General features: G+C 43.2%; 2 long non-coding RNA genes across 2 annotated transcripts; one reads left to right on the top strand and one right to left on the bottom strand.

The window, feature by feature from the left end:
• Positions 1 to 188: 188 nt before the first annotated feature.
• On the bottom strand, positions 189 to 720 carry LOC120109452. The gene is made up of 2 exons (XR_005510319.1): positions 563 to 720; positions 189 to 460 (listed from the first exon to the last, which is right to left on the bottom strand). It is a non-coding gene; the product is annotated as an uncharacterized LOC120109452 (long non-coding RNA).
• A 1,784-nt stretch (positions 721 to 2,504) lies between these two features.
• Positions 2,505 to 8,118, top strand: LOC120109449. Its single transcript, XR_005510317.1, has 3 exons — positions 2,505 to 2,530; positions 7,012 to 7,087; positions 8,079 to 8,118. It is a non-coding gene; the product is annotated as an uncharacterized LOC120109449 (long non-coding RNA).
• The last annotated feature ends 1,579 nt before the right edge of the window (positions 8,119 to 9,697 follow it).

Here is a 9,697-nt window from a genome sequence, read left to right as displayed (position 1 = left end):
TTTGTTAAACGGTTGCACACAAAATTGTGGTGATGATCTAAGAGAGTAATATTTTGCTTTAATGTTCTCTGTTTTATCCACAAAAAAAAAAAAAAGGAAAAGTGCTGAGGCTGAAATTAAAAACTTCCGATACGAAAATCTCCCAGTTAATAAGCGCAGGCTAGGTCCTCATCTGCAACCAAGAGAAATTTAAAAGCAAAGGATAACTTTATATAAGGCCACAAAGGCTGCATAATAGGCAATGATACACCCAAAACCCTGTAAGGTGATTGTTGTACGTAGCCATATGAATCTAAATTATTTCCTTACATCAAAGTTAAATTGATATCCTGCACAAGCTTTTGACGGCAGCTTCTTATAGCCGGAAGATGTGCGGGTGACATACTCAACTTCAAGGCAATATTGAGGGCAGGCCATGGCTCTGGTGCCGCTTTGCAGCTCGGCGAGCAAGACCATGCCTCTTAGCATCAAACACCAAGCATGTAAAGAAAATAAACTGATTAGTTTCTAGCCGGTCCATGTATAATGATTGACATACCCGCATATGAGATGAGAGTAGTACCAGAAAGTAGGAGAAGCATCATAACTGAGAGTTTGGTGCTGGTCGTCTCTTCTAAGCTTGCTTTCAGACCTGGTAGATGGAGGTCAGGCTGGTATTTATAAGCCTGGTATGAATTTATGTTCTTAGTCCTAACACTAACGGATGATTAATTTGCCATGTCTGAGGCACAAAAAGTTCGACGATTCATCATGGAAATTCAATGGTGGATAGTGATGGCTAAGAGAAAGCATCAAGTTTCCTCGATGAGATGAGTGGTGGATTTTTCCAAATCTAACAATACTGTATATGATGTCCTGATAGATTTTGGTATCATCTTAGATTATCTTTAGAGAGCAAAATCAACATTTTCTTCGTTCTTCTTTGACTGTAGCAGCTATGGTGGACTTTGCTGGAGGGTTGACTGCATTCTGTATGATTTCATGTTGGATTCCGGGATCATCTCAGATTATTTTTAGAAAGCAAAATCAACCTTATCTTCATCCAGGGCAATTTGTTTTTTTTTTTTTTGGCCAAACAAAAGGGGAAGGGGGGAGGAAGGGACAAGCCCACCTCCGCGTAGCAGCCCCCACCCCGCCAGAAGAATATTCGATGCGGGAAGAAATGACCATGTGTTGGGCACCCCGACCGGTTTTACACTTTTACTCATACCCTCCCCACACGTGGTGTAATACCCAGCAAAAAAAAAAAAAAAAAAAAGTGGTGGACGGGCCGGCCCGAAAAGACCGGGCCCATCCACTTATTACGATGGTGCCTAGGGCACGATCGTGGGAGAAGAAACACCACAAAAAAAAGGGGGGGGGGAGGCAGCGGCGCTAGGGAGGTCGATCACCGGAGGAGGCCGACCGTCGGGGAAGATCGATCACCGGAAAAGGAAGGTTCCAAGATCCGACCGGTGGTTGAGGAAGCCATAAAGCCTTCCCCTTCGGCGAAGACCTCTCCCACAAATCCGGTGAAGCTCACGGATTCTCCACCGATTCCTCGCCGGAAGGGCCGCCGGAGCACCCCCACCGGACCGAGGTAAGCATGGTTTCTTCCTTTGTGTTTTATTTTCTGGATTTGGGGTGGCGTGGGTGAAGATTTGGCCGGTGAAATCGTCGAAGAAGGATCCGAAACGGGGGTACCCTGTTTCGGCTTCTCTTTACGGATCTTGCCGCCGGCCGCCGGGATGGCCGAGATCCATGGCGGGAAGGGGGTTGATCGGATCTGTGTGAGGGTTGGAGATGAGTTCCTAGGGTTTGTTGTGGATGGGGATGGTGAACCGAGGTCTTCTCCTTGTGGTTCCACCTACTTCCCCTCTTCCTCTCGTCGGTTGGCCGCCGGCCGGCGACGACGGAGAGGTGGCTGCCGTCGGGTGAAGGCCGAGCCACCATGTTCTTCCGTGGATGAAGGGGGAGGGGGAAGGGAGGAAAGAAGTCCATCTGTTGATGTTGGAGGGGGAGGAAAATCATGCCTGTTCTTGGGAGGAAGAAGAAGAAGAGATAGAAGAGGAGAAGAAGAAGAGATAGAAGAGGAGATCTCTTCTTCTCTCTTTCTCTTGGCCGGCCCCCATCGTCGGCGACTGCAATAGTGGCGGCCGGCGATGGTTCGGCTAGTGGGGTTGTCGGGTTGGGGAAGGAGAGGGCACAGCCACCATGGTTGTTGCCCTTGGATCAAAAAGGATTTGAGGAGGGAGATGTATTCCCAACCATGAAGAGAGAGGAATCATCCCTTTATGTTGGTCTCTTCATCGGGACCGGCCATCGTCGCCTGCATGGCTGCGGCCACGGCTGGCGACGACATGGGCCGATGGTGCAAGGTGGGAGTCGGGCCACCCCGACTGCCCTAGATCTGGAGGGATTGAGATGTTTGGGGACCTGGTGATGGACCCCATAGTAGATGTGAATTATGGTTTAGAATATTTAAATATTAAATAATTTAGTTTGTGATTTATAATTGATGTTGTAGGGGAAGAGTCAGCGGTGCCAGGAGGTTTTGATCAGGGGACTCAGCACCCCAGCTCGTAGGTTGTGATCCAGATCTGTATTTGAGTCTGTCTACAATTTCGGTAAGGATCCTTGTACGCCGATCCTGCATGATATAATATTTTTTTATACTTAGATATGTATGATATGCTATAATCCAGATAAATCAAAAATATATGATCGTATTCACTTGTGGTTGGTATTATGATGGATGCATGCATGCGCATAACTTACACCTACATAATTGGACTGATAGATGTGGTGCTCTAAACTAACTATGTAATATTGGTTGCCCCGTCACGGGCTGGAAACGTGACCGTGGTTAATTTAAGCCGGAAATAAATATAAAGGAATTGATGTGTGGATGTAAACTGGATTGTATGAAAAGAGACTTTGGATTTATCTTGTTATTATGGCAGGCCCCGTCACAGGCTGAAAATGTGATACTTTGGCAGGCCCCCTCACAGGCTAGAAATATGGAACTATAATGTGCAGGCCCCGCCATAGGCTCAAAATGTGATACTTTGGTAGGCCCCATCACATGCTAGAAATGTGGAACTATATTGTGCAGGCCCTGCCACAGGCTGAAAATGTGATAATTTGGTTGCCCCACCACAGGCTGAGAAATGTGACCGAGATTTGACCCAAAGTCGGAAAGATAATTGATCCGGATCAAGTTAATATAGAATGGAAAGAAAAAGCATTGAAAACATTAATGAAGATTTATGAGCTATCGTATGCTATATCATTCTTGCGTGGTTGGACTTTCATTGATATTTGACGTACATACTTATATTGATTATTTGAGCCTTTTGATAGCCGGTTTATGATTTCATGAAATGTGCATCGATTTGTCGTGGCTTTCAAATTCATATTATTATTGTGTTGGTATGGATGTGTAGGGATTCTTACTGGGCTGTAAAGCTCACCCCCTTTTCTTCTTTTTCTTTATCAGAGTTGCAGGATGCATAGTTTTGGATGGGATGGGCGCAGAGTGCGAGCACCAGAGTCATTAGTTAGTTAGTTGTTTATTCTTCTTTGATGTCGATGAACATTTGAAGAGCAAGTAATTGAACTAATTTGTTTATTTGGACATGTCGGATTTGTCTATTTGAATTTCTAGATTAATTGTGGATTTATTGGAATTTTTGTTAATCATAGGCCTTGCATGATCTTTAGGGCACTGCTCTAGGGCTCATGCGGCCGGTCGCGTACCGGACCCGGGAGCTGGGTTTGGGGCGTGACAGAGTGGTGTCAGAGCTTAAGGTTAAGGTATCCTAGGGTTTATGTTCAGGTGAGTATCAGTGAAGAATTATGATAGAAAAACTATCAGAGATTTGGTTTATAATCACTTGAGATTGTAACAAGAATGATATTATAATCTAAGGTTTAAGACCACTAGGGACTGTGGCCTTAGTGGCATTAAAGTTTGAGGTTTAAGATTATTGGAAAATGTGACCAGTTGGAATCCAAGCATATGTTTAAGATCACTAGGGATCGTGACAGAAATATATCATAGCTTAAGGTTATGACCACTTTGGACATGACAATTAACTTCAGTGCTTAAGCTGTAAGATCACTTGGCATTGTGATAAAATGTATACATCGGTTTGGTTTTCGATGCATACGGAAGGAAAGTATAAATTGTCTTTGATCATGATAAGAGAGGTTTGACCTAAGATAAGTGTAGGTCAACAATGGCATATCGAGTATACCATGTTCAGATATTATTTAAATGATTTAAAAGTTCAAATTTGATTTGGGTTTTGATGTGATCATACTTTTGGTTTTGCTGCTAATTATTAGAGTGGGATTTGTACGTTGATTTAGTATTGGAGTAAGCTAAGGAGATTTCATAATATTGAAAGGAACGTTTTTCGAAGTTGAAAATGTATGTGGATTATATCTGGTGTTGGCATGTTGGATATTGCAAATAGGTCTATTTCCTATGGATGTATTTGATTATTTTGAGGCCATAGAGTATGCATATTGATGGGAGAATTCTAATTATTTGAATTCTCATGTTTGGATTGGGCTACTGGATTTTACTTATAATTGTAGAAGACTAATTGATGCGTTAATTTAAAACTCAAGCCTAGGTTTAAGATTTGAGCAGGGATCTTTTGTCATTATTGATGAAGCCACCAATAAATGTCATATTGAGTAGAGACTTCGGTCATGAGATGCTTACATGAATTATCATATATAGCATTACTGATGGATGTTAAGAATCTTGGTGAAGGAAGATCAGGAGATCGATCGAGTTAAATTCTAATCAGTGTATTGGTTCAATGACTTCTAACCCATTGAATTTGAAGTAAATTCTGTTGGAAGGAAAATCAATGTAGATCCAAACTTAGATATTTTGGATTCTAAGAAGGTTGTGGAGATCACATAGTGACCTTAAACTTGACTAAAGGATCGGGGGTTAGTTATGGTATGTACACTCTATATAAATTGAGGACAAAAAGATTTAAAGGTTTTGCTCTAGTTCTACTTGGAAATTTGAAATTTGGAGTTTCTTAGTCTCAATGCAAAGTGATACTTTAATCAGAAATTATTTTGCGACTTTAAAGAATTAAATGAATTAAATCAGAGTGTGCAGCGGAAGTGTGGTAGTTTGACTTATTTTGAAACTGGTTAAGATCATTAATATTTGATCTAAAAGGCATTATGATGAAATACTTGAGTTAGTTTCAGGAGAATGTTGTTGATTCTATGGATCTCTTATTTATTGGAATGATGTGGGAGAAAGAAAAGAAAAATGATTATAGAATATTAAGAGCATTTGATACTAAAGATTTCTCCTATCTCTGTCAAGCCAATTATGATCTCTGTGTAGAGTCAAGAGAAATTAATTTCTTTGGGATATAATTATGGCATTTTAATCCAAGGTTGGAAATTTGGAATTCTTTTGAAGGAGATCAAAAGAACTTACTACGTGTGGTAAATAGAAAGGATCAAGTTTTGAGATGCTGTGATTTTTGTATGTCAAAATCTTGAGAGTAGGTACTCTAAGAGGGAGACTATTTGAGATCTCAGGAATGATATGATGGATGTATATTTTTAAAATTTGAGACTTTAAATAAGTTAATTTCGAGGACGAAATTTTTTTTTAAGGGGGAGAGTATGTAATACCCAGCAAAAAAAAAAAAAGGTGGTGGACGGGCCGGCCCGAAAAGACCGGGCCCATCCACTTATTACGATCGTGCCTAGGGCACGATCGTGGGAGAAGAAACACCACAAAAAAAAGGGGGGGGAGGCAGCGGCGCTAGGGAGGTCGATCACCGGAGGAGGCCGATCGTCGGGGAAGATCGATCACCGGAAAAGGGAGGTTCCAAGATCCGACCGGTGGTTGAGGAAGCCATAAAGCCTTCCCCTTCGGCGAAGACCTCTCCCACAAATCCGGTGAAGCTCACGGATTCTCCACCGATTCCTCGCCGGAAGGGCCGCCGGAGCACCCCCACCGGACCGAGGTAAGCATGGTTTCTTCCTTTGTGTTTTATTTTCTGAATTTGGGGCGGCGTGGGTGAAGATTTGGCCGGTGAAATCGTCGAAGAAGGATCCGAAACAGGGGTACCCTGTTTCGGCTTCTCTTTACGGATCTTGCCGCCGGCCGCCGGGATGGCCGAGATCCATGGCGGGAAGGGGGTTGATCGGATCTGTGTGAGGGTTGGAGATGAGTTCCTAGGGTTTGTTGTGGATGGGGATGGTTAACCGAGGTCTTCTCCTTGTGGTTCCACCTACTTCCCCTCTTCCTCTCGTCGGTTGGCCGCCGGCCGGCGACGACGGAGAGGTGGCTGCCGTCGGGTGAAGGTCGAGCCACCATGTTCTTCCGTGAATGAAGGGGGAGGGGGAAGGGAGGAAAGAAGTCCATATGTTGATGTTGGAGGGGGAGGAAAATCATGCCTGTTCTCGGGAGGAAGAAGAAGAAGAGATAGAAGAGGAGAAGAAGAAGAGATAGAAGAGGAGATCTCTTCTTCTCTCTTTCTCTTGGCCGGCCCCCATCGCCGGCGACTGCAATAGTGGCGGCCGGCGATGGTTCGGCTAGTGGGGTTGTCGGGTTGGGGAAGGAGAGGGCACAACCACCATGGTTGTTGCCCTTGGATCAAAAAGGATTTGAGGAGGGAGATGTATTCCCAACCATGAAGAGAGAGGAATCATCCCTTTATGTTGGTCTCTTCATCGGGACCGGCCATCGTCGCCGGCATGGCTGCGGCCACGGCTGGCGACGACATGGGCCGATGGTGCAAGGTGGGAGTCGGGCCACCCCGACTGCCCTAGATCTGGAGGGATTGAGATGTTTGGGGACCTGGTGATGGACCCCATAGTAGATGTGAATTATGGTTTAGAATATTTAACTATTAAATAATTTAGTTTGTGATATATAATTGATGTTGTAGGGGAAGAGTCAGCGCTGCTTCCCGAAACTGACCTGCTTACACTGCACTGCTTCTTCCAACAATACTGGAAGTGGGGTGCCAGGAGGTTTTGATCAGGGGACTCAGCACCCCAGCTCGTAGGTTGTGATCCAGATCTGTATTTGAGTCTGTCTACAATTTCGGTAAGGATCCTTGTACGCCAATCCTGCATGATATAATATTTTTTTATACTTAGATATGCATGATATGCTATAATCCAGATAAATCAAAAATAGTTTTATATTAAATTATATTTTGATCGTGTTGGCTTGTGGTTGATATTATGATCGTATTCGCTTGTGGTTGGTATTATGATGGATGCATGCATGCGCATAACTTACACCTACATAATTGGACTGATAGATGTGGTGCTCTAAACTAACTATGTGTTATTGGTTGCCCCGTCACGGGCTGGAAACGTGACCGTGGTTAGTTTAAACCGAAAATAAATATAAAGGAATTGATGTGTGGATGTAAACTGGATTGTATGAAAAGGGACTTTGGGTTTATCTTGTTATTATGGCAGGCCCCGTCACAGGCTGAAAAATGTGGTACTTTGGTAGGCCCCCTCACAGGCTAGAAATGGGGAACTATAATGTGCAGGCCCCGCCACAGGCTGAAAATGTGATACTTTGGCAGGCCCCCTCACAGGCTAGAAATGTGGATCTATAATGTGCAGGCCCCGCCACAGGCTCAAAATGTGATACTCTGGTAGGCCCCATCACAGGCTAGAAATGTGGAACTATATTGTGCAGGCCCTGCCATAGGCTGAAAATGTGATAATTTGGTTGCCCCACCACAGGCTGAGAAATGTGACCGAGATTTGACCCAAAGTCGGAAAGATAATTGATCCGAGTTAATATAGAATGGAAAGAAAAAGCATTGAAAACATTAATGAAGATTTATGAGCTATCGTATGCTATATCATTCTTGCGTGGTTGGACTTTCATTGATATTTGACGTACATACTTATATTGATTATTTGAGCCTTTTGATAGCCTGTTTATGATTTCATGAAATGTGCATCGATTTGTCGTGGCTTTCAAATTCATATTATTATTGTGTTGGTATGGATGTGTAGGGATTCTTACTGGGCTGTAAAGCTCACCCCCTTTTCTTCTTTTTCTTTATCAGAGTTGCAGGATGCATAGTTTTGGATGGGATGGGCGCAGAGTGCGAGCACCAGAGTCATTAGTTAGTTAGTTGTTTATTCTTCTTTGATGTCGATGAACATTTGAAGAGCTCGTAATTGAACTAATTTGTTTATTTGGACATGTCGGATTTGTCTATTTGAATTTCTAGATTAATTGTGGATTTATTGGAATTTTTGTTAATCATAGGCCTTGCATGATCTTTAGGGCACTGCTCTAGGGCTCATGCGGCCTGTCGCGTACCGGACCCGGGAGCTGGGTTCGGGGCGTGATACGTGGGCCGGCTCGGTGACCCCTCTGGGCTCCGACACGAACCCTCTATGTGAGTTCGTTCAGGACAATTTAGTTCATTTGAGAAACATTTTCCTTGAATGGAATTACAAAATTGATGCTGCTCTGTATTTATATATTTTAGAGGTTTAGCATGTAATGCTTCATATATTTGACATCTGATTGATATGATGCTGTTTATATTTTGCATCTAATGTTCGCATGAGCTTGCAATACATCATCCGGGCCCATAGTCGGCTCTACTTTCTCTCTCGGGCATTGGTATGTATTGCATAGGATATCTCTCGTTTGGATGAATACCCTCAAATTTTGGTGTGAATAATGTGGATTGTACTAGTCAGCCGAGTTCTTATTCGAAATAGAGATCGTCTGCATAGCCGATCATTTTCAGTCTCATTTGATGGAAGATTATCATTCCTTCATCTATAGATTCAAACGAGTCATAAAAAATAATTTATATGCAGATACCACTCTATCAAGAAATAGATTTAATCTATTATTCGATTTTCAGCCCTAGTTTAACAGAAGCTCGTACCGTGCTTATTTCTTTTCGGCCATGGCCAGGTGAAATTATTAGATGGACTAGGTACATCATAGATCTAGGATGAAGAGAGTCTAGCTAAGATGATTTCACCCTAGCTCTGTGATGGATCCGATCCACCTAATAATTTCTCCATGGCCAGACCTAGGCCTCCCTTGTCTTTTTGGGCTTGGCTTTCCATTGTGAGCACATATTGTGCTCTCGAATGATAAACCCAAGCTATAGTAATTAAGGCTGCAAATGGGTCGAGTCGACTCGTGACCCGATCCGATCCGACCCGATCCATTTTGGAGGATCCGTGGTGCCAGGTCGGATTCTAAAATTGAACCCGTCCTATTTTCGGATCGGGTTTAGATTTACTAAATTTAGATCCGACCCGATCCAAACGGTCCATATATAAAATATTAAAATATTATTATAAATAATAATTTTCACACACCTAAAATAATAAATGCTAGTATTTGTGGTTACTGTTTATTACACCTAAACCTAAAAAATGCGTTGATTTTGTGGCCGTGGATCCCTCCCTCTCCTTCCCAGGCCGCTCCCCGCGGATGGATTCCTTTCCTTTGCCTTAAAGGATGTTGGAGCCAAGAACGATCATGCATGGGCTCCTCTCCTCTTGGATCCCAATCTCCATGCAGCCAATGGAGACTCGACACGTTCAGAAGTAAACAAATCTTGTCCCTGCGTCATGTCCCTCTCGGAGTTTCTCCTTGTGCCTTTTTTTTTTGGGTAGAACCTTGTGCCTTTCCTTTCTCCATGTCTTT

The sequence above is a fragment of the Phoenix dactylifera genome, unplaced genomic scaffold, assembly GCF_009389715.1.
Source record: "Phoenix dactylifera cultivar Barhee BC4 unplaced genomic scaffold, palm_55x_up_171113_PBpolish2nd_filt_p 002204F, whole genome shotgun sequence".
NCBI lineage: Eukaryota > Viridiplantae > Streptophyta > Magnoliopsida > Arecales > Arecaceae > Phoenix > Phoenix dactylifera.
The sequence above is the reverse complement of the archived record's forward strand: the minus strand, read 5'-3'. Positions and strand labels throughout refer to the sequence as shown.